General features: G+C 31.1%; 1 protein-coding gene across 3 annotated transcripts in view; it reads right to left on the bottom strand.

Annotated features, from left to right (window-relative positions):
- The window catches only part of LOC134720609 (uncharacterized), a 391,376-nt gene extending 379,124 nt beyond the window's left edge, over nt 1-12,252 (bottom strand). Inside the window, exon 1 of one of the 3 annotated variants that reach the window (XM_063582964.1) lies at nt 12,181-12,252. The gene's annotated coding sequence lies outside the window, so the exon portion shown is untranslated. Of the gene's footprint in view, nt 1-931; nt 979-12,180 lie in introns of those variants that run through there. The other 2 variants (XM_063582963.1, XM_063582965.1) reach the window with 2 other exon arrangements.
- Between the last annotated feature and the right edge of the window lie 14,539 nt (nt 12,253-26,791).

Genomic DNA, 26,791 nt, shown 5'->3' on the forward strand with positions numbered 1-26,791 from the left:
TCTTTATGCTTCCAGTTGCTGACCTTTGGCAATATTCTTTTTGTATTTTGCCAGAAAGAAAGCACACTTTACAAAACATCAAAACAGTTTGAGATTTTCGGGCATTAACATGCTAGGTCTTATGATTATACTCTGGGAAGGAGGGATTTTCTATATTATATGTGAAAAGGGTCGCTGTAGTATGTAACTATTTACTGCTTCATGATATGGTTTATTCTGAAAATGTGTTTGTTGAAGTTTAGCAGGCACTGTATTTAAGCAAAACAAACGATATTTCCGATAGTCTTTGAATTACAAATATCGCAAGTGGTCAATAGATGTATAGAATTAGGAATAGAATTGGGGAATGTGTCAATCTATGCATGTCGATCTTTTATGTTATGTTGTCGACCATCTTACATATAACTAAATCTATCCTTATTTATATCTTAAATATTAGTATTAGTATAAAAAAATTGATTGGCTTCTTCTTCCTCGCTAACAGATAGAAATAGATAACCAATTTAAACACATGCTATTCATGCAATAAATCAGGGTATTTCAGCAGGGACAACACAAATAAGAACTAGAGGCTCCAAGGAGCCTGTGTCGCTCACCTGATATTTTTATTTACAATTGTGCATGAAATAAGGCAACAGTTATACGTTTGCTTTTGTTTCAGAGATATAAGTCAAAAACTGCATTTTACTCTGTTTTATTTTGAGCCATGTCTGCAATTTTTGCTATGTTGGTTGGCAGACAGGGTCCTCAGACAATTGTTTTAACAAGATACCCTTATGCTGATTGTGGCAAAGTTTGGTAAATTTGACTCAGTTGTTTCAGGAGTAGAATTTTGTAAAAGATTACAAAAAATTACGAAAAAATTGTTAAATTTGTCTTTAAATTACCATAACTCCTTATGGGGTCAGTTGACCATTTTGTTTATGCTAACTTATTTGAAGATCTGTCTTTTCTTAATTTATTGCTGTTTACAGTGTATCTCTACCTATAATAAAATTCAAGATAATAACTTAAAAATGCAAGCTTTCCTTAAAGTTACCAATTCAGGATTAGCAACCAACAACAGCTTGTCCGTTTTATCAAGACAGATAGATCTGGACCTAATAAACAATTTTAGTAAATTACCCCATATCTGATTTGCTCTAAATGCTTTGTTTTCTGAGATATAAGCCAAAATCTACATTTTATCTCTATGTTCTATTTTTAACCATGGCGGCTATCTTTTTTGGTCGCACACATTTTTTTAAATTAAATACCCCAAAGATGATTATGGCCTCAGAGGAGAAGACTTTTGTAAAAGTTAACGGACGACGAGAAAAGCTCACTTGGCCCTTTGGGCAAGATGAGCTAAAAATGATAAACAACAGTATAAGAATATCACCAACGATAATCCTTTAAACAAGAAGAGGCTTGGACGGTCGGCCGAGTGTCAGCCTAAGAGGAGAGTTGTCTCATTGGCATTTACACCACATCTTCCTATATCTATATAAGAGATGAGAAATGAAAATGCAGAGTCAGTAGATTTAAAAAATTGATGTAAATTTCAAGGAATCCGAAATACAAAGAATAAACAAAGAACAACTTCATAAAGATTTGAAACAAAGATTGTGGAGGTTTTGTCTGAGTTGACGTCAGGAAAAAGTATCTCCACTGCTGTATTGACTCCTATGAAGAAATCAGAGAATGTGGATAGCAGACAGCAATTGGATTGTGTTACCCAGATAGGCAGAGTGCAGTCAGCAACAATAAAAGTTCTAATCAGTACTAATGGACAGGTGATCAAAGGTGTTTTGGATATAGGAGCAGAAATCTGTATATTGTAATTCACAAGGAAAAGATATCAATATAAAGAAAGCGACCAGAAACTAAGTAGAAGTAGAGGCAGGATAAGCATAGAGACTTAACATTACAATAAACTTCAAGAAGGGATCACAGTAGATGACAAGTGTATTACACCGAGAGAAATTGGACGACAAGATAGCAAAAGTAATCTAAATTAAAACTTAAGAACTTTTTAATAATATGTCAAAATGTAGTTTATATCATGCTTTTTTCGAAAATATAATAAAAAGTATATTTCACCGGGCTTTTTATTTTCATGTTATGGGTTGTGCAAAATTGTCAGATTTTGTATAGATTATGCATAGACAACCAATTTTTGTGATTAAAAAAACCTACACCATAGAATTTAAAGGGAAACTTCGCAAAAAAATCAAAAGTTGATATTATGTCCATTCTGTATAGAAATGCCAAAATTTATAGATATTAAAGTTTTATTCCGCTAGATAAGAGATCACCATCGATTTTAAATTTAGAGTATCAATTCTCTGCGTTCGGCCATTTTGTCCTCTTTCTCGATTAATAACAACGATATGTCTAAACCAAAAAGGAATTTTTTTTACAGTAACCGATGTAGTCGTAATTGCGTGTCGATATCTTGTCAATCGTACGGTTGTTTTATCTGACTAACTAACTTGATACGAAAAATGTTCTTATTTTTATTAAATAACCATAGTCTGTTATTTTTTAACTGTTAATATTGGAATTTGTTAAAAAGTCAAAGTTCAAAACATAAATAAGTGTTCAGTGAAAATTGATTGCGGAAATCTAATTCTTTATAATTCTTTGAAGTAATAAATTTATTTCAAATAAATTCGGATCTTCCCTCATCTGATCACCAGCACGGCTAAAGGTATTACTCCCAAAGGTAATGTGAGGGGTGTGAGGTGACACGTCCAGGTATTCAAGCGATTTCCTGTCGGTCTTGCAAGTTCATGCATCGTTTCACTTCTGTAGGTATTGATCAGTGTATACGACCGATAACTTATAACTCTCCATTTGAACTATCAGGTGTATAATATACATCTCTGTCTTGCGTGTCCGAAAGTGATATATTATACTAGTCATAACTAAACTCATACGCTTGTTTATAAAAAGAATAGTATTTATAAAAATATAAATAATACCAAAAAGAAAAGATTTGATGAAATAAAAATCTGTTTATATTTTTTTTGGCCAAGGTTAAATTTGAGAAAATGTAATATATACTCGTTATCAAGAGTAAAGGACAAATTGGAACATACCGGAAATATTGATTTAAAAAAAATAGTACGCACGTGTCGACGATTCGTTTCTACGCCTGAATAAAAGGTTACGGAGCTATATCGCAATTCAAAATATATACATGTATACATTGAACATAAGAAAGAAACATACATTTTGTGTAAATTGGGGTAAAAGTTTTGTAAATTTATAGACTAGTCCACGTATGCTTACAGTATGTAATCATCGAATTCGATAGACTATTGTATAACAAAAGAAGAAGAAGAAGAAGAAGAAGAAGAAGAAGAAGAAGAAGAAGAAGAAGAAGAAGATGAAGACCAATTTGATTCAAATACACGTCGAAATGTAACTTGCTTGGGTTCATCGAAGTTATGAACATAGTAATTTATATATCAATTAGATAGTTCTCGAATAAAGGAAGAAATTCGACATCATCACAATTGTTCCGACATTCATGTAAAATATATGCAACTGGATATTTTCTAGGAAAACAATTGAGTATTAAAATTTCAAAATAATTTCGGGATTTATTTTCTTTCTTGATATTCAATGACAGCAATTTAAAGAATAAACTGCCGCTTGTCCGCTTTATGGGTATTCCAATGCCAGTTGAACAGACTTATTATTACATTCAAAAATAAAGAAATTAAGATGACATTAAATTCGTTTAAACATTGTTGGTCAAATAGCTGAAGTATTATACGTTGTGAGAAGAAGACTATTTTAATAAGGACGCTCCCGATTATGAATAAATTTGGTTGGCGTTTTTCATACTTGAAAAGAATATCTAATCGTAATTTTTCAATTCCATTCCAAAAGGATCCTCAAATTTCCTGTCAATTTTTTAAAACATCTTTTTTCAAATAGCTGAAGTATTCATGCGTTGTGAGATTTAAAATATTTTGATGAGAACATAAATTCCTAGATAGGAAAATAAAGATCGCTTTGGATGGACTAAATTTATATAATTGCAATCTATTTGAAAAATTGAAGGTTTCCGATTCTAATTTAAAAAAGTACAATTTTTAGTTCGTACACTCGTGTTTAGAAAGCTATTTTTATTTATTAATTTATTCAATTAAAATAATTCAGTATTTTATCGTTTCAAAAGTAATCATAAGTCATAATTCATTTAAAAGTGAGCTTATACAAAATATATAAAAATATACAACAGCTATCCAGTTATTGTGCGACCTTATTTCTCCCGTAAATTCATTTTAATTCTTTTTCTTACATTTCTGTGTCTAAAACTATAATTGACTCCCGTATATCGTTCAAACGAAATGTTGTTCACACCTGAAATGGTGAACCGTGACGCCTAAATGTCACTGAATGAAGATCAAAAGATAAGAATTACATAATGCTAATCTTTTAATTACCTTGAGTTTAACTACGCATTCAACATTCACTAAGTGTCACAAATTAATACACATTTTATTTCCTCAGTACAAGCAAGTGAAAATGTTTTCTGGAATAAAGCAAAAAGTTCAGAATACAAACATGCAATTTTTAATACACTATCGATCGTGTCAGTTTCATATGTTTGTTTAAAGTATTTGAAGAAAAAAAATTATAAAAATGTTCTATTGTATTATTTACTTTTTAATTACTAGAATTCGTATAAAAAATCCACACAAATCCTACAATCTAATTTTGAAAGTTGCATGGCTATCACTTACTTTTCGTTGGTTAATAGCTTCACCAAAAGTCGTAGATGCGCTTTAAATAACGTTATTAGATGGTTAACGAACAAGACTTAAATGAGATTAATTTCACTTCCGGCATGCTCAAAGACTTAAACTACGTCACATAAGTCAGGAAATTTGAAGAAATAAAATTAATAATTTCAAATTTTCTTCTTTATTACTTTTCATATAGAAATAAAACTTGGTGAATTTGTTTTTTATGGTATTATGAACATAATAAGATGAAAGTGAAAAATCGCGATTTATCCCTTTAACGATAAAGTATGAGAGAAAAAGTAAAATCCCCCAAAAAACTGAACTCAAAGGAAAATTCAAAACAGAAAGTCCCTAATAAATGGCAAAATCAAAAGCTCAAAAAAAATCAACATGCCCCGATAAAAATTTGTTACATTCATACGTTGCTGATACTATTATGGAAAAAGATATAAATATTAATGACTTTAAAGAATGTGATGGGGAAGTAACTATAGATGAATGCACTAGTGCAATAAACACGATGAAGCTAAATAAATCACCAGGTCTTGACGGCTTGACTTTGGAATTTTATAAGACTTTCTGGGGAAAATTAAAACTAATGTTAGTTAAAGTTCTTAATAAGGGACACGAGGAAAAACTTTTATCGTATACCCAACGAACAGGTGTACTATCTTTATTATTTAAAAAGAATGACCCATTATCTTTGGACAATTATCGTCCTATATCATTATTAAACGTAGATTTAAAAATACTATCCCATGTTTTGGCACAGAGACTTAAAAAACTGCTTCCTAAACTAATCAATGAAGATCAAACTGGGTATGTAAAAAATCGTTTTATTGGATTCAATTTAAGGCAAATTCAAGACATTATGGACTATGCAGAATCATATGGAATAGATGGGGCTATCGTATTTGTTGATTTTACTAAAGCTTTTGATTCTTTGGAATGGGAATTCATGTTAAGCGTTCTAAAACATTTCGGTTTTAATGAATCATTTATATCATGGGTGGAAACTTTATATAAGGGAATACAAACATGTGTAATAAATAATGGATGGGTCTCTGAGATTTTTGAAAACTCTAGAGGAATCCGTCAAGGATGTACTTTATCTGCTTTACTGTTTGTTTTGTCAGTAGAAATTATGGCTTTGAGATTACGACAAAACCCCGACATCAAAGGTATTCGAATTACTATTGATAAAAAAACACATAGCATAAAAATATCTCAATTGGCAGATGATACAACTCTTTTTTGTAGTTCAAAAACCGACATATCAAATGCTATGAATATAATAGAAACGTTTGGTTCTTTCTCAGGTCTGAGATTAAATCGTAGTAAAACAGAAGGAATATGGATAGGGGCGCTTAAACATAGTAAAGATAAAATTGAGGGAATACGCTGGACGGACAAACCAGTTAAAGCCTTAGGGATTTATTTTGGTCACAACATAAACGAATGTGAAAAGTTAAATTGGGAACCTAAAATTGATAAAATGAAATCCTTACTGAAGGCATGGAAAAAAAGAAAATTAACAACAATTGGAAAAATATTAATTATAAAATCTTTGATCTTACCTAAATTTACATTTTTGGCTACTTCGTGTATTGTTCCAAACAAATACATAAAAGAGATTGAAAGCTGTTGTTTTAAATATATTTGGGAAGGTAAAAATGACAAAGTAAAAAGAAATACACTTATTGGCGATTATCAAAAAGGGGGGTTAAAAATGGTTGATTTTGATAGCTATTTTACATCACTGAAAGCTTCATGGGTTTCCAAATTCAATTCAACCACTATGCCGAACTGGAAGATTATTCCTACCAAATATTTCAACAATCTGGGAAAAAATTATCTTGTCTTTAACATGAATTTAGATAATATTAAATCACTAAAAGAATTTGAAAATATACCAGACTTTTATTTGCAAGTAATTTCAAGCTGGGTGAAAACAGGGGGAGGTTTTACAAAATTTAAAGATCATTTTTCAAATATAAGAAAACAGATTATTTGGGGAAATAGATACGTTAAACATTGTAACAAAAGTTTGTTCTTTCAAAACTGGGTAGCAAGTGGTTTGATTTACATCAACGACATACTTGATCGTGAGGGAAAGTTATCAGAGGCTTTTATTTTAGAAAAATTAAGCAATAAGTCTAATTGGATTGCAGAGTTTACAATATTAAAATCTTCCATCCCAAAGGAATGGCAGCAAATTCTAATTAAAGAAAACTCTTTAAAGAGTAAAATTAGTATTAATAAGGATAATTTGAGATGGGGAAATAAACAAATACAAGCACAAGATATCTTTAATAAAATGTTATATAATAGTCTAGTAGATCAAAAGTATACACAGCCGATTGGTATCAATATTTGGACAAAAAATTTAAAGCTAGATAGCAAGCCAAATATGTCATTCGTAAACGATTTTATATTTAAATTTTTAAGAGAGAATAAGATGAAAATGTTTAGATGGAAACTGCTAAATTATATTATTCCCACAAAGCAATTACTATTTAAATGGAAAATTTCTACTAATAGTAAATGTAATTTTTGTCAAACAGAAGAGGAAGATTACTTTCATTTCTTTATAACATGTTCTTTCTTAAAAGACTTTTGGGATAAAGTGGAACATCTTCTTGCACAACTCAATTTTACAAATAAGATATCAGTTAAACAATTAGTATTTGGATACAAAATATCAGATAAAGGTTATTATGGTTTTAACTATTTTTTGACAGTTTTAGGTTTTTGCATTTTCAAGTCATACTATGTTTCAGAGCAAAAATTGAAATATATAGATGTGTATGAATTGTTTATAAAGGAATTAAGAAGGGTTATGAAGGAAAGCAAAATAATTTCTGAAAATGTATTTTTCTTAAATTTGAAGAAATTGATTTAATAGAATAAGTTGAAAATATTGTAATAGTTTATGTAATATTGTTTATTATATTCTGAGTATGTTCCTGGCAACTCAGAAGTTTTTTCACAGGAATACTCCACTGGCGCTTGGACAGTGAAGTATAATTGTAACAAGATATCTTTAGAATAAAGACTATATTTGTTGTTAAAAAAAAAAAAAAAAAAAATCAAAAGCTCAAACACCTCAAACGAATGTATAACAACTGTCATATTCCTTACTTGGGAATGGAAATGGGACTAGAAATGGAAATTGGAATGGGGAATGGAAATTGGAATGGGGAATGGAAATTAGAATGGGAATGGAAATGGAAATGGAAATGGAAATGGATATGAGAATAGAATAGAATAGGATAGAATAGAATAGAATTGAAAAGAATAGAATAGAATAGAATAAAATACAGATTGTGGAACTCACATAGTATGTAGATAAGATATTAAAATATAGATTTTCCTTATTGTAAAATAAAGGCATGAAAAAAAATGGTGTTTCAAAAAAAGAGGATCTTAGGAAAAAATATATCGGGCAATTTTTTCATATCAATCTATTTCTTACGTGAGTTCCTTGAAAGTTAAAATAAATGTTAAGTCAATGGCATAGGTCAATTTAAAAAATATCTGTTACAGCATGATATCGAAGAAATGGTGTTTTTAAATGACACCCCTCATCCAAATAACTACCCACAAACAAAACAACAAATAAACAGAAACCCACACACATACAACAGATGTAGTTATCGGAATTATCTTTTGAGATTCAAAGTAGGAATAAAAATAATTTTATTCTGATACATAAGCGGTGTAAAGATTATTTTTAGAATAGTAATGGCACTTATTCCTGTGGAAAATATTCATGCTCTTGGAGTGTAAAAAATTCGTTGAAAGTATTTGATGAAATGCATTCTTATATTGTTGATTTCGAATCTGTTCAAAATTTTAACGTATTGCAGACCTGTTTCTGAATTGTTATGAGTTACAAAAGAGGGGCGAAAGATACCAGAGGGACAGTCAAACTCAAAGATCAAACATAAACTGAAAACCCCATGGTTAAAAAAAAATGACAAACAACCAAAGAAATAAATAAATAATAAAGACTAAAAATAGAAAACTAAAGACAATTTATGACTAAAATCACCAAAGACCAATCGAAACAACATCTGATTCAAAAATTTAATAACACTTTTATATATTTGGATGATATATTGACTCTTAATAAGGACGACTTCAGTATGTACACTAAATATATTTGTTCTTCCAATGCCTTTAAAAAAAGCTAATACCAATAGTTTGAATTTTTCTTGGATTTCGATATTTATTTTGTCATGTTCAAGAATATTGGACATTTCCAAGCGAGATAACCCAAGTTGTTTAAGAAATTTTAATAAAAACTCTGATGGTTTTAAATTGTTCACCGAGATATAATTTTATTATGACACACCATATCTCGTATGTGTATTTAAACTAAGTCTTCATAATTTTAGTAAGTTGACATAACCTCGGTTTTGAATGTATCTGTTTTATTCTATTGTTTATTTTTTTTCATCGAAATATATCATGGCCACGGTAAATTCATACACAAAATACATCATTTTGATACATTTTTCTGTATCAAATCTCTTGAAATTTGAAAAAACTTTCAATAACAATTACCAATTTCTAAATAATGAAAGTGGGCAAAGCAAAAACTATTATAAAGTCACCCTTTCTAGTATGTCGATCCATTTGTATACTGTACATACAACATCTGTCGAACGGAGGTTTGGAGTTTGCATTTCAAAATGCAGTTGACAACAGAAATATTTAAATATTGTTTTCTTAATAATTAGATTGTTTCATCTTTTTTCAATCTTATCTGCTATGGAAAAATTAGCTGCGACGAAAAAATGGAATTTTTATGATTTTTTTAAAGCATCAACCCATAGTCAAAGGTACAATAACCACAATAGAAACATAGGGGGAAAACAAAAAAATATGAATGTAATTTTCAAATGGCCATTGTGAATAGTAAACGCTCACTTAAAAATTTTTTTTTTTAAGAATAATATTTGGAAATCCTTCTAAAAGTTCACTTGCTATGGAATTTTTTTATTACATTTAAGGTAAAAAAGATATATTAAAAATTATAACAGGGTATAAGTGTTTCCCGTTTACATCAATGATAACTATTTATAAGATTTATCAATGACATAGCACGTGAACTGATTAATGTAACAATAATAAATGTCCTTCATTCTTGTGTATATTTATTTTCCGCCATTCTATTTTTGTGCCAAGTCAGGGATATGACAGTTGTTTTCTATTCGTTTGATGTTTTTGAGCCTTTGATGTTGGGATTTGCTAAGGTACTTTACCGTTTTAAATTTTCCTTGGAGTTTGGTATTTTTGTTATTTTACTATTATGAAAAATATTTATAACGAAAAACATTTTAAATCCTGATAAATAAAGGCAACAGTAGTATACCGCTGTTCGAAATTCAAACATCGATTGAGAAAAAGACAAATCCGGGTTACAAACTAAAACTGAGGGAAACGCATCAAATATAAGAGGAGAAGTACGACATAACAGAAACACATTAAAATGTAACACACATAGAAAACGGATTAGATATGAAAAAAAAAAACATTTACTAACAATATCAGTAGAGAACATATTAATGAGACTGTTTGAGACACAAAACTCCATTTAAAGAACGATACATAGCTGGGTCTTCAAAATGTTCGACTAAACATCTTTCTAAAGTACTGACTACTATTCTCTCGACAGTTAAAGATGGCTTTCAAAAATATTGTGAGGAGATATATTCTACCAGTGTTGTTAACCAGATGTGGATTCTCAAAAATTCGTAAGATATACTGCTTAACCTTCGATCACAATCTTTGCAATTTCGCAGCAACATAAAAACTTTTGATTTTTCTACACTATATACTACTTTTCCCCATGCTCATTTCAAAGATCGACTACACCATCTCATAAAACAGAGCTTTTTCTATAAAAATAGAAATCGTAGATACAGATTTCTTGTTTTGGGTTACAATAATTCATATTTTGTGAAGAATCACACTGAATCTTCCAGAAAATGTACTGAAGATGATATTATCAAAATGCTGGACTTTTTGATCGACAATATATTTGTTGAGTTTGGAGGATTTATATTTCAACAGACAGTCGGTACTCCAATGGGTACTAATTGTGCACCCCTGCTGGCTGATTTGTTTTTGTACTCGTTTGAAGCAGAATTCATTCAGAACCTTCTAAAAGACCAAAAGAAAAGGCACCTTGCGAAATTCTTTAATTTTACTTTCCGATATATTGATGATGTTCTATTATTGAATTACCCATATTTCAGCCAATACTTACATCTCATATATCCCAGTGAACTTGAAATAAAGGAAACTACTGATACTAGAAGAACTGCTTCATACCTTGATCTTTTCCTCAAAATTGACGTAGATGAACGACTTCACACGAAAATCTATGATAAACGGGACAATTTCAACTTCCCAATTATCAATTTCCCATTTCTCAGCAGTAACATACCCACTGCCCCTTCGTATGGTGTTTACATATCACAATTGATACGTTATTCTCGTGCTTAAGGGGTCAATTGACAATATTAATCATTTAACTTATTTGTAGATCTTACTTTGCTGAACATTATTGCTGTTTACAGTTGATCTATATCTATTATAATATTCAAGATAATAAGCAAAATCTGCAAATTTTCTTAAAATTACCTATTCAGGGGCAGCAACTCAACATCGGATTGTCTGATTCGTCAGAATATTTTTGGGCATATAGATCTTAACCTGATGAACATTTTTCCACAATAAGATTAGTGTCAGATGTATAAGCCAAAAACTGAATTTTACCCCTATGTTCTATTTTTAGACATGACAGTTATCTTGATTTGCAGGCGGGATCATCGGACACATTGTTCAGACTGAATACCCCAATGATGATTGCGGCCAAGCGTGATTAAATTTGGGCCAGTAGTTTCAGAGAATTTTTTGTAAAAGTTAACTGCTGACGACGACTGATAACGACGACAGAGAAAGAAAACAAAAGGACGCCAAATGATGGGGAAAGCTCACTTGGCCTTTAAGGTTAGGTGAGATGAAAGGCATGTAAAAAGGGAAACATCAAAACAATTTCGAAAGAAACAACGGATATTTATTTAAATTCAAGCTGTTTGATTTTTTTAATCCATTAAACAATTTTTCTTTTAATATTCATAATGTTAGAAATGTCAAATGAATAGGAATGAAGAACGTTTTATTTGTAAACATATAAAGTGATTAGTTTTGAAATAGTACAGACACGCTCAGCAGAAACGAGTGGATATATTGCATGATATTTATCTAATGACAAGTGTCTACGTGCAATTTTCTGAAAATATTTAAGTTACTTAAAACGAAAGACATTAATTTTAAAGTTACAACTGATTAAATATAACATACCATATATACTGACAATATCAGTAGAAAATATGATAATGGGACGCAATATTATACTTACAATAGTGTAGAACATGTTGATGTAAAATGCCGCCTTGTTTATCTGTTTTAAAAATTAAAGGTTGTAATTGGTTGATGCACCAGTCAAGCCAATGCGGAAAATAACAGGTTTTAAAACTATTAATAGAATATGGAAATCACATAACATTTCTGAAAACTTATGAAAATATTTAGATACAAACTCAACTAGTGCAGGTAATTTACATGATAAAAAAAGTAAACCATTTATTGTATGCTGGTGATTTATTATTGATATCTGAATCTGCAGCTGGTCTCTAAAACTCTCATGATTCTTTGCAAAAATATAGTGCTGAATGGAAACTGGATGTCTAAACTCCCATATAGTGAAAACTTGTCTGTTAAAACTTGATTCTAGATTTTAAATTCAATTCCTATTTTAACTTATGGATCAGAAGTATGGATATCAGAATTCAAACAAAATTTTGAAGCATAAGACGAAAGTTAATTACAAAAAACCCAAAACTCCATGTTTAAAAACATACTTGGGGTTCTTTGTTTATTTTTCAGATATAAAGTTTCAACTTCACATCATTTTATGAAGATTACGATTACAGGTACTGGTTTTAATGTGATTATGTGATTTGCTTCTATAAGCGCATCATAGATACCAGGATTAAAATGTGTACATGCCTGTACCAAGTCAAGAATTCAGATGGTATGAAAGGTTCGACTATTGTCAGTTTTTATGGACCTCCATTTATCCACGGTTGTTTTTACGCCGGACACGCGTTTCGATTACAAAAGACTCAGTCCTGACGCTCGAATCAAAAACGTTATAAAGACAAAATAAAGGTAGAAACTGTAGAGTATTGAGGACCCTAAATCCTAAAAGTGTTTGCTAAGGTAATTTATTCCGGTTTGATAATGCAGGGACTGTCTATGATTTTTTTTAAATATTAAATTATTAGCAAAAATGTTTACAAAAGTTCATGTACTAGCTGATAGATTATCTTACAAGTACAACAGATGTGAAAAATACCGAAGATATAATCAAACTCAGAAGTCAAAAACAAATGATTACAAGGTATCACAATAGAATATAAAGTATTAAATGGTGGCCCCATTGCCGGCAATGCTATTTTTAGCAATTATCTCCTTAAAAGGCGTTTTTAATAAAATAATTATGGAAAAACTGCTGTTGTCTAATTGAAGCTCGATATCTATTTGTGATTTTACCGCACTCAAATATATATGGTCCCATGGCTTTTCTTGGTGAATTTTGAGGGTTTTCACGATACCTTACGATTTCGCAGAAAATTTTCCCTAATTTTGATCAACATAAACAAAATATTTCCGGCCCTTCATCATATACATTTAAGGGCAAATTTGTGCTTGCATGAAACTTCATTCATAATGCTTTCCAGAAGAAAAATATATAAATGATATAACAACCAATCACAGAGAGCCATCTATTTTTATCTCTATGTCATGTTCCCTTCATAAAATGGCTGCGCCCATGTTATTCTATTTGGTACATTGTAACCCCAAGATAAGTTCAAGAAACTACGCATGCGCTTTATAAGATAGAGGACAACACTTCGCTTGAGGTTTTTGATTACTTTATTAAATTCTCATACAGGCTACCTATTTTCTATAAATCAACGCTTCAGAACTTATACGAAAGAACATTTCTATCGGAAACCGCATAGTAATAAGATTATTAATATAGATATTGCTAAATACGGGTTTTTCTTACTACAAAATAAAACAAAATTGAGGCTCCCAAGAACTTGTGTCGCTCATTTGTATCTACTGTTGTTTTAGAAATTATGCAAAATCAGATTAAATCATAATAAATAGTTTTATTTACCCATATAATGATTGTGAACCAAGTTTAGTTAAATTCGTGCCGTATTTAAATTAAAAGCAGAATTTTTTGAAAAAAATTACAAAAATTTCCATTTTTGATTACCCCTCCTCTCTAAAATTTATTTCACCAAGGGCCTGTATAATGCTGGAAATGTCTTTTAAACGATTTTTGGGAAAACCTCCCAAATAATTTGTCTTGGGTGCAATTCCAAATATGAGTATGATGAAAGGGACAATATAATAAAGATTTTTAGAAAGATCACTTGAAAATTCTGAAAAATGCTACATATCAAGCAGAAATATTAGCCCCTGAAAAAATAGACCCTTCCAATGTAAGAAAATCAAGTCATCTAGATGTAGTCTTATAAATGGTTACTAAAGACCACTTACCATTATTAAAATTAGTTTTCAAGTTGTGATCATTTGAAATTGTTTTGTACAATTTTCCAATAGACTTCTATAGTAGACTCCTATGTTCTATGTTTAGCCATGGCAGCCGTATTATGTACATTTTTAAGCAAGATTATTGTTGACAGTTTATACCGATTCATGATAATATTCAAGATAATCCGGATAAATACTGCAATTGGTTGGTTTTTGAAACAATCAATTCAGGGGCAGATGTACTTAGATTTGTCTGAAAATATTTGGGCAGATAGATCTTAACCTGATGAATATTTATACTCATGTCAGTTCTGTTCTGTTCTAAATGCTTAAGTGTTAGAGATATAAGCCAAAAACTGCATTTTACTTCTATGTTCTATTTTAAGCCATGTTGGTCATGTTGGTCTGCAGGCGGGGTCACCGGACACACTTATGAAACTAAATACACTTATCATGATTGTGGCTAAGTTTGGTTAAATTGTCTCGGTCATTTCAGAGGAGAAGATTTTTATAAAATATTACAAATATTTATAAATGTTTTTTAGACAATTTAATTCATTTGACTTATTGTAGGAATTACCTTGATGAACTGTGTTCCTGTTTACATCTCTATAGATAAAAGTATTTAAGATAATAACCAAAAACCTGCAAAATATCTTTAAAATTACCAATTCAAAGGTAGCAATCGGACAACGTGGTTGTTTAATTCATCTGAAAATTTCAAGGCCAAAAGATCTTAACCTGATGACAGTTTTGACATAATTATATAGTTTCAGATACATTAGTCAAACAATGCATTTCACCGCTATATTCTATTTTTATCCATGTCAGTTATCTAGAATGTGGGCAAGTTTGTTTATACTTTTGCAAAAAATGTGTCACAAGATATAAATATTGACATTAAACTTATTGAGGAAACTAAAACTTTAAAACAGACTAAAATGTTAAAATCCCAATTAAAAAAAAGTTATATCAAATATTATCAAACTCTTATTGATGATAAAATAAATAACTTAAATAAAAATAATAAAAGATATCTATATAAATTTCTTAAATCTAATATAAATAACCAAATGCAATTCTACCTATCACACCTAAGTATTAAATAAAGGCAACAGTAGTATACCGCTGTTCAAAACTCATAAATCCATGGACAAAAAACAAAATCGGGGTAACAAACCAAAACCGAGCGACGAGAGACAAGAAAAATCATAACCAAATTTAGAATAAGCGATCATTGTCTCTTCATAGAAACTGGACGATATACCAAAATACCACGAAATGAAAGAAAATGTAAAATATGTAATATCTTAGACGATGAATTTCATGTTTTCTTCAACTGTAAAATAAATAAAAATAAAAGAGAAATCTTTCTAAAATATTATATACAAAAATATGTAAATTTTAATACACTTAATTTTACTGATAAACTCGTGATAATACTTAATCGATCAACACCAAATGATGTAAAAGCAGTTGTTTCTTTTATTAAAGAGTCATTAGAACTGTCACTTGGTCTTTAACATGTTTAAGGTCAGGTGAGATAAAAGGCATGTAAACGGGGAATATATCAAAACATTTTTGAACAGAAACAATAGATATTAATTTTAAATTTAAGCTGTTTTTAAATAATCCATTTATCATTTTTTTCTTTTAATATTCATGTTAAAAGAAATGTCAAATGAATAGGGAAGAAGAACGTTTCATTTGTAAACATATGAAGTGATTAGTTTTGAAAAAGTACAGAAATGCTCAGTAGATAATGGTAGACACGAGTGGAAAATATGTATGATATTTTCTCTTATCACAAGTGCATGTGTGCAATTTTCTAAAAATATTTAAGTTAATCAACGAAAGACATTTCAAATACAGTTCAAGCTGATTAAATATAACATACCATATATATTGACAATACCAGTAGAAAAAATGATAATGGGACGCAATGTTATACATGTACTTACAATCGTGTAGAACATGTTGATGTAAAATGCAGCCTTGTTTATATGTTTTATAAATGAAAGGTTGTAATTGGTCGATGCACCAGTCAAGCTAATGCGCAAAATACCAGGTTTAAAACTATTAATAGAATATAAAAATCACCTAAAAGTTCTGCAAACCTAGGAATATATTTAGATACATACTCAACTAGTGCATTTAATTAACATGATCAAAAAGTAAACCATTTATTGTATGCTGATTATTTATTATTGATATCTGAATCTGCAGCTGGTCTCTAAAACTCTAAAACTCTAATAATTCTTTGCAAATTTTTTTTTCACTTGAATATGAATGTATTGCACTTAAGCTAAATGACCTTACCGCTACAGTTTTATCAGTAAGGTACCCTGAAATTGTTAGTAACTTTGCAAAAATATAGAGCTGAAACTGGATACACAAACATATTTATAATTTCTCTAAAAATAAAGTAAATTAAGAAAACTTTATCTTTTACAACAGTTCTTATGCAATAAAAATTATTACAAATACTTAGATGTTGTTTTTCATAGCTCTAGAAAATTAATACAAGCAATGCCAAGCCTCTCAGATGAAAATAAAAAAAAAAAGTGTATTTTGCGTTGAAATCTAAACTCCCATATAGTGGACTTTAATGGCTCATGAAAAGTCACTTACCTAAATTTAAGCAAATTTAAGATGTTTTCCCTTCCGATTTGAAACCCAAATAATACCACTGCAAATATAAGGTAAAAATCTGAATAAGCGTTTTCCATCCTTTCATATTTTATTTAAATATTTCAATAAGGCTATCAATATTCTAAAGTTTATTTTGTTTCTTACTCATCAGTGACGCTCCAATCCAAAAACAAATAAAGAGACCAAATAAAAGTACGAAGTTGAAGAAAATTGATTATTTTTATTTATATCGATAAACAAGAATTTATTGGTATCCCTAAAAAGAAAATTATATACACAGAATAAGAAGTATACTTAACAACAAAACTATTTTCATTTACCTGTATGTAGAGGATGAACAGATATATCGATCCAGAAAAATGAGACAAGTGTCTGTGCGGTTTAGTCACGTTTCTCCAACATTTGATAATTAGACTAAAACAACATTAGGGATTAGGGGGTCCTCATAAGGACTGGCATGGTGATAATTACCTGTAAAAAGGGATATTGTTAAAAAAAAAATTATATCAAATTTTAAACATTAACAAACCGTGTATTTTTGGACGAGTATAACCCGAAACTGTTACATAAATATTTTCATCCGTATTTGATTTACAAAATTAAAAAGTTTATTGAACAAAACAAAATCTTGTATAGACAATGGAAATCTTAATCAAACTGAAAATTTCATAAAATAATATCAAGAAATAATCTCGAAATCATTTTTTTTTATAGATTTTTTTTTTTAAAAGTAACATGAAAAATCGAAATGTTCACTGACTATACCTCATTTTTGTAATTTATTCTATTACTTGATATATTTTTGTATTTGTGTTACATGAAAAAGTTAAAAATCTAAACCAATGCAAAACAGCCAAGTTTTATTTATGTAAAAAGTCACCGAAAGCCATTGTCTTCTAGTGCGAAGAACCATATACATATGTATCTACTTAATCGTTCTGTCTGTATATCACAAGAGCCGAAGCCAGTTTTCATGGTATGCTTATGTATGTGCCTGTCCCAAGTCAGGAGCCTGTAATACAATGGTTGTCGTTTGTTTATGCGTTACATATTTGTTTTTCGTTCATTTTTATTTTACATAAATAAGGGCCGTTAGTTTTCTCGATGTGTACAATTAATGCAAGTTGACTGAGAATTTTAAATAAACTGTATCGGTGATAATAAGCTGCTTTTTGTACTTTTATATAAGCTTCATGACTCAAGATAAATAAATTCTTAATAGCTCTCAGAAAACAAAATGTTAGTTTTTATTCAAGATCGAAACATTGTAATCTATAATACATTACTATGAAAAATTATAGACAAAATTATAAAAAAAGCAAAAACTTGCTTCCGGTCGTACGTTAACGGATACTGGATGTGTAGTGATTGATAATTTAGTCTAATAAATTATTTGTTGCTTATTTATGTTTTTGTACAGTTCTTTTATTGTTCTGGTGCACCAATGTCTCAAGATAATGGGGAGTGTTGGAGCCTGTAATTCAGTGGTTGTCGTTACTGTGTAATATTCGTTTTTCGTTCATTATATTGTACATAAATTAGGCCGTTAGTTTTCTCGTTTGAGTTGTTAAACATTTGTCTTAAGCTTCTCGTGTCCTTTTATAGCTGACTATGCGGTATGACTTTGCTCAGTGTTGAAGGCCGTACGGTGACCTATATTCGTTTTAATATCTGTATCATTTGGTCTCTTGTGACTAGTTTTCTTAATGGCAATCATACCACATCTTCATTTTTTATGTATTATTATAAACTTCAATGTCATTTGGTCTCTTGTAGAGAGTTGTCTTATTGTCTATGCACATATTTTTTGTTAAAAAAGAAAAAAATACATCATTGCATTAGATTATATCGACTTTTACAATTTTGGGAGACTATTAAAAACATATATATCTTTAAAAAAATATTTACCTTTTTAACAATATTTTGATTAAGAACAGGTGAATTACAGGTAGATATCAAGATCCAGTCCTAAAGAGGACCCCATAATCCCTAATGTTATTTTAGTCTAATTACCAAATGTTGGAGAAACGTGACCACATCGTCTGTGCGTGTTTCGTGATGTTTATTTTCGCCAAAAGGACATTATTCAAATAAAACAAAAGTCATCTGCATGCATGGGTATTCATAAATTGTTGATCGAATTTACCTTGTGATTTAACTTTGAAGGAATACGAGTCAGAGATATTCAATTGCATAACACGAATAAGCTTATACACAGCACATTTAATTGCAGTAAATCATAATACAGCTACAAAATAAAATCGTGGATTAAACGGTTTCATTTTTTTCAGCATCATAACGTTTTCACTTTAGTCTGTAAATTGTCATGAATAAATACAAAATTGTCATTTATTGTATGAATTTATATTTGTCATCTGCTCAAGTTGACCACAATATGTTTAATTCAAATAGGGGATCAGAACAATGTTTTAGGGAGAACAAAACATACCCAACCTCCCTTTTTAAGTTAAATGTGGCATTTTTACTCTTTGTTTGGGTCGTTGTCTCATGACACTTTTCCCGTTTCCATTTTCAATTTAATATAATTATTATGTTTGTTAAAACAGCGGGGGGAGAACAAATTATACTGTTACATCCGTTGAACCATTAACCATTCCGCTCAGCATGGTATCCGTCTTGTGATATCAATATTCACGAAAAATTGTTAAAAATTTACTATAAATAGCAATAACTCCTTAAGGGGTCAACGGACAATTTTAGTCATTCGATTTTTTTGTAGATCTTACGTTGCTGAACATTGTTGCTGTTTACAGTTTATCTCTATCTATAATAATATTGAAGTTTCTAACCAAAAACTGCAAAATTTTCTTCAAAAAACTAATTCAAGGATAGCAACCCAACAATGGGTTGTCTGTTTCGTCTGAAAATTTAGGTCAAATAGATCATTAACCTGAGATTATTATCAGATATATTAGCCACAAACTGCATTTAACCGCTGTGTTCTATTTTAACACGTGTCAGTTATCTTGATTGGCAGGCGGGGTCATCGGACATATTTTTCAGACTTTATACACCAATGAGATTGCGGCCAAGTTTGATTGAATTTGGGCCAGTGGTTTGAGAGAGAAAACAATTGTAAAAGATAATCGATGACGATGACGACTACAACGACGACGACAGACAAGGAAGACGAAGACGCCGACGGACGCCGTAGTCACGTACGTCAAATGGTCGGAAAAGCTCACTTAACCTTTTTGCCTAGATTAGATGAAAAGGGAGATATCAAAACATCAGAGTTTTGAAAGAACCATGACGGATATTTGTCTAAATCTGTTCTATTGTTTTAGTCAAGAAAACAATTAAAGATCTACAGAATATTTTCCTCAATATTATGCATTATGTATACGCTTGGGAATTAAAAAATACGTTTAGTTAAACAAGATATAGGTCATTGGATAAATAAACATTGTTTCACTGTATGTTCACGAAAAACAAACACACACACAGACACACATACACAATTTATGGTGTGTGTCTTACTGTTATTCTTTCGATATTCATATTACTTGAAATGCCAAATGAGTAGGGACAAAGAACTTTAAACATATAAGACGATTAATTTCGAAATAGTACAACATGCTCAGTAGACACGACTAGAAAATATGTATGATATTTTCTCTTATGATAAGTGCGCGTGTGCAATTGTCTGAAAAAACATTCAAGTAACTTATAACATGTACACTACCAATAATCAGTACTAAAACAGTACTGTCAAAATCAGTACTAAAACAGTACTGTCAAAATCAGTACTAAAACAGTACTGTCAAAATCAGTACTGAAACAGTACTGACAAAATCAGTACTGATTTCATTGAAAGTATAACATTATAAGTTTTTAGTCTTTCCTAACAGTACTGATATGCACGAAGGTAGAAATGTACCAAAAAAGTATGGGTAAATTATTGGTAGTGTAACGAACGACTTTTAAATTACAGTTCAAGCTGATTAAATATAACATACCATATATATTGACAATATCAGTTGAAAAAATAATAATGGGACGCAATGTTATACTTACAGTAGTGTTGAGCATCTTGATGTAAAATGAATCTTTGTTTATCTGCTTTAAAAATGAAAAGTTTTAATTGGTCGATTCACCAGTCACGCCAATGCGGTAAAATGCCAGGTTTTTAAACTATAAATAGAATATGGAAAACACCTAACATTTCTGAAAACTTATGAAAATATTTAGATACAAACTAAACTAGTGTAATTAATTTACATGATCAAAAAGTAAACCATTTATATTATGCTGATGACTTATTATTGATATCTGAATCTGCAGCTGGTCTTCAAAACTCTCATGATTCTTTGCAAAAATATAGTGTTGAATGGAAGCTGGATGAGTGTGAACTTTAGGAAAACCAAAAATGAATATAATTTTCTCTTAATACAAAGGAAATAAAGAAAACCTTTATTACAATTGTAATGTAACAGAACTCTTTCATTATCATATGTATAAAATTTATGCAGGCAGTGCCGAGCATCTCAGATGAAGATAAAAAAAAAATAGGTCATGGAAGATTGCATATTTTGGTGTTGATATTGATTCACTTACAGGGTCTTTGCATCGGAACTAACCACATTTATTTAAAACCCAGTTGTTTGCATCACACGGGTCATGTTATTCTCAGATATGTTATGATGGTATGATACTAAACCCCTCGTGGTAAGGCTTGTGCCTGGTATTCATATGATGAAGGCATATATTTTCAATCAGTTTAATTGAAGTCTGGAGCTGGCATGTCATTTAACTGCTATTATCGGACCACAGATGAATTATCACGTTGTGATTGGTTAAACGCCGTCACGTGGTGACCCCCTATGAGACCGTATGGGGTTAGTAAGTTTCATATGGGGTTCATGACGCGTTAATGGCGACGTCATCTGTTAATGTTGTTGTGTTTCATTGTTTATTTTTTAACAAAACGCCGCAGAAAAAGTCCAGCGTCCGATAAATTCGTTATACGGTTAACTACTGACCCCCTACGGATCCGGCCTCACCCCCTATGGATTTTTCTTACCCTCTATGGATCCGTAGGGGGTCAGTAGCGAACCATATAACTTATAGTAGTCTGTTGTTTTTATGTAGTATTGTCATTTTGTTTATTTTCTTTGGTTACATCTTCTGACATCAGACTCGGACTTGTCTTGAACTGAATTTTAATGTGCCTATTGTTATGCGTTTACTTTTCTGCATTGGCTAGAGGTATGGGGGTTGAGATCTCACAAACATGTTTAACTCCGCTGCATTTTTGCGCCTGTTCCAAGTCAGGAGCCCCTGCCCTTTGTTAGTCTTGCATTATTTTTACTTTAAGTTTCTTGTGTACAATTTGGAGTTTAGTATGGAGTTCATTAACAATGAGCTATAGATATGTATATTTTGTTTATGGGCCAGCTGAAAAAGGGGGACGAAAGATACAAAAGGAACAGTTTAACTCATAAATCTGAAACAAACTGACAACGCCATGGCTTAAAATGAAAAAGACAAACTGACAAACAATAGTACACATGACACAAAATAGAAAACCCAAAGAATAAACAACACGAACCCCATGAAAGATGCTTCCGGGTGCGGGAATTTCTCGCAGCATTCAAGACCTGTTGGTGACCTTCTACTGTTGTCTGCTCTATGGTCGGGTTGTTGTCTCTTTGGTACATTTCCCATTTCCATTCTCAATTTTATATTTTCCATTGAAGTCTAAACTCCCATAAAGTGAAACTTGTCTGTTAAAACTTGACTCCAGTTTTTGAATTCAATGATAATTCCTATTTTAACTTATAGATACTAGAAAGTGTGGATATCAAAATTCAGACAAAATTTTGAAGCATTAGACAAAAGTAAAAAAGATAAATGGGCACATTACCTATTAGCATTAATAGTTATCAAAGATACTAAGATTTAATTTAATACGTCAGACGCGCGTTTCGTTTACATAAGATTCATCTGTGACGCTCAGATCAAAATAGTTATAAAACCAAACAAGTACAAAGTACAAAAGGTTGTGCCAAACACGACTATGGTAATATATTCCTGTTATAAGAAAATCTTTAGTTCTTCAAAACAAAATCAGTTTTTGTGTCTAAAGGAATTTTTTTAAAAATTACCATATAATTGATATTCATGTCAATACAGAATTGCTGAATACTGGGCTGGTAATACCATCGGGAACGAAACTTTCACCAGCAGTGGCAGCAGGACCCCAAAATTTACACGAGAAAAAAACATTCAAACGGGAAAACCCACGGTCTACTCTATATATAAAACCTCAGTATAAATCGAGAAACACTTATGAACCACATAATGAAGCGACAACAACCCGACCACAGAGAAGACAATAGCCGAAGGCAACCAATGGGTCTTCAACGTAGCGAGAATTCCCGCAACCATAGGTGTCCTTCAGCTGGCCCCTGAAAATATGCATAATAGTACAGTGATAATGGACGTCATACTAAACTCCGAATTATACACAAGAAACTAAAATTTAAAATCCAACAAGACTAACAAAGGCCAGAGGCTCCTGATTACGGCCAGGCTCAAAATTGCGGCGGGGTTTATGAGATCGGACTCGGAATTCTCTTGTACTGAATTTTAATGTGCGTATTGTTATGCGTTTAATTTTCTACATTGGCTAGATTTATAGGGGGTTGAGATCTTATAAACATGTTTAACCCCGCCTCAAATTTGCGTTCCAAGCCAGGAGCCTCTCGCTTTTGTTAGTCTTGTATGATTTTTAATTTTAGTTTTTTGTGTATAATTCGGAGTATGACGTCCGTTATCACCGAACTAGTATACATATTTTTAAGAGGCCAGCTGAAGGAAGCCTCCGGGTGCGGGAGTTTCTCGCTACATTGAAGACCCGTTGGTGGCCTTCGGCTGTTGTCTGCTCTGTGGTCGGGTTGTTGTCGCTTTGACACATTCCCCATTGATTTCCTTTCTCTATTTTTAATAATGAACGAATTAATTTGATATGTGATACCATGTTAAAACAGAGTTAATAAAAATAAGGGATGAATTATTAAGTAAAAGTTTATAACTGATGAGAAATGTTAAACAATCTTTGAAAAATACCAACTTTGAAAAAAAATACGTCTTATTATAAACAGGTAAATGAAAATAATGTTCTTGTTAAGTATACTTCTTCTTCTGTCTTGTATAATCTTCCGTTTAAGGAATACCAAGCACTTTCTTGTATATAAATAACACAAATCTAAAACTTTGTACTTATGGGGTGAATATCAACAATAACCTTATACAATTGGTGCTCGATACAACTTCGTATTCTTCATGTACAGGTGCCGGAACTGTATTTAAGGAGAAAGGAAATAGTTTCGAAAAAGTGACAATTATTCCCAACAATCAAAGCTGGTTCAAAGACCAGATACATGTTAACATTAAATAGCAAAAAAAAGCATTACAAATAGTATCAACAGGTCAAATCAACAAAGAATACATAACTTGTACAATGCCAAAATATTTGTATCGACAGGGAGTAGGATAATTAGGAGCTTACTTTTTATAGGTGATAGGTGATTTCGAATATGTTCAAAGTTTTTAACTTTTCTTCCCTATGTACCACTTTACCTCATAATCTTAAAACAAACATATCGAATTAAATAGGCATTTAAAAGTCAGAATACGAATATTTATTCAAACTTTTAAAGGTCATTTCTTAGTAACAAGAAACAACAGAGTTATGTGAATCTGACCTGCTTTGATACGGACAACTGCCCATGACAAGTTTACTAAATAGTAGTTTTATATTCGCTCGGGAGATTCCAAATAATGTCAAGTAATCGGAAATCCAATTGGGACTAATGTGCCCATTGATTGCGGACCTGTTTCTGCATTGTTATAAGTTACAATTTATGACTTTCAATTATCTCCTCGTAAGCACACCGTAAAGTCAGAAATAGCTTATCAAACAATCATGTTTTGGTTTGTTTAGCTTTTCAATGTTTTGTAAAGTTTTGGAATTTCTAATATCGCGGTATCGAACATTACTGAAGAGACACCAATTGCAACTATACGCACATGGTGCAAAATAAATTGGTACAGTTAATGTTGAAATAATTGAATGGGTCGACATAAAAAAAAAACAGTATAAACTAAAAAACAAAGACGTTAATATAAAAATGAAGATGTGGTATGATTGCCAATGAGACACTGTCCACAAGAGACCAAAATGACACAGACATTAACAACTATAGGTCACCGTATGGCCTTCAACTGTTGTGACCGTATGTCCCAAAGGGGATGAAGAGGATAAGTAAGTAATGGCCTTCAACAATGAGCAATCCCATACCGCAAAGCCAGCTTTAAAAGGCTCCGATAAGACAATGTACAATTCAAGCGAGAAAACTAACGGTCTTATTTGTATAAGAAAATGAACGAAAAACAAATATGTTACACATAAACAAACGACAACCACTGAATCAAAAGCTCCTGACTTGGAACAAGCACATAAATAAATAATGTGGCGGGTTTAAACTTGTTAGCGGGATCCCAACCCTTCGCCTAACCTGGGACAGTGGTATAAGAGAACAACATAAGAACGAACTAAAAAGATCAGTTGAAAAGGGCTTAACTCATCAGATGAATAAACATACAAGTGGACGTGGCCGGGTCCTTATACCTCCCGACACAAAAAGACACAATGAACAGATTTGAGATTACTCGCAGTTATCTGACAGCTATTTCAAAGCCACTAACAACTAATAAAAAAATCATGCAGCTCAGCCTAAACTATCAATCCATACACATCCAACATCCAATGGATTTAGCTTTGAAAGTTCTTGACTCTATTATTTACTTCTAAATTATTTTCAAAATGTGATATTCTCTTATCCGCCAAATTCATACATTAATTTAAAGAAGAATCAAGAGATTTTTATCAGATTTTTCCCGTTTTCACCACTTTTTACAAAACGAGGTAAGAGCATCTTTGGTGACTTGACGACACTCTTTCCAATCTGTTTTAGATGGAGGACGATATTTTGGTCCTTTTTTTTTAAAAAGTTTTTAAACATCTCTGTCCTGGACGATATTGAGGTCCGCTGTAATAATATGGTCATAGGGAACATATCTGAACTTCGACGATTAACAGTTTCAAGTTAAGGGAAAATTAATATCTTTATTCACGTCTGGTGCAGCCGACGTATAATTAAAAATTAAACTTCCGCTGTTTTTTTTTGTATGTACTAAAAATAGAGTTTTGGACCTTTTTAAAGTTTAAAGAAATGACGTTTAAGGGCATACGATACAGTTTTGATCCTGTATTTACAAGTTCATGAAAATTTGCATGTAGGCTATTTTTTACCTGATCAAATCAAATATGTAATAAAAAATATACCTTCATGTGCTACTTTTTGAGTAAAATGAGGTCGAAATTTTGTATATTTGCTCGAAATTCAGATTTGTGGCCGTAATTTCTTTTTCGAAAGAAAGACATAACTTTTTTGTTATAAAAGATATACACAAATTGTTTTTTGTTAAATAATCGGTAATTTCTGTATTTTATATCCTAAAAAATATGCAATTTTTTATTCAGAAATAACTCATATTTATCAAATGTTCATGATTTGAGGACAAGACGTCATTTTTTACTTCATGTTTATCAAAATTAAAAAAAATCCTCTATTTACAGTTTTAAAAAATTTGGGTCACATAATCTCCCTGCAAAATGAAACAAAATGTCGTTTTGAAAAATAGGGGTCAATGAACTC

This window comes from Mytilus trossulus, chromosome 6 (assembly GCF_036588685.1).
Source record: "Mytilus trossulus isolate FHL-02 chromosome 6, PNRI_Mtr1.1.1.hap1, whole genome shotgun sequence".
Classification (NCBI taxonomy): Eukaryota; Metazoa; Mollusca; class Bivalvia; order Mytilida; family Mytilidae; genus Mytilus; species Mytilus trossulus.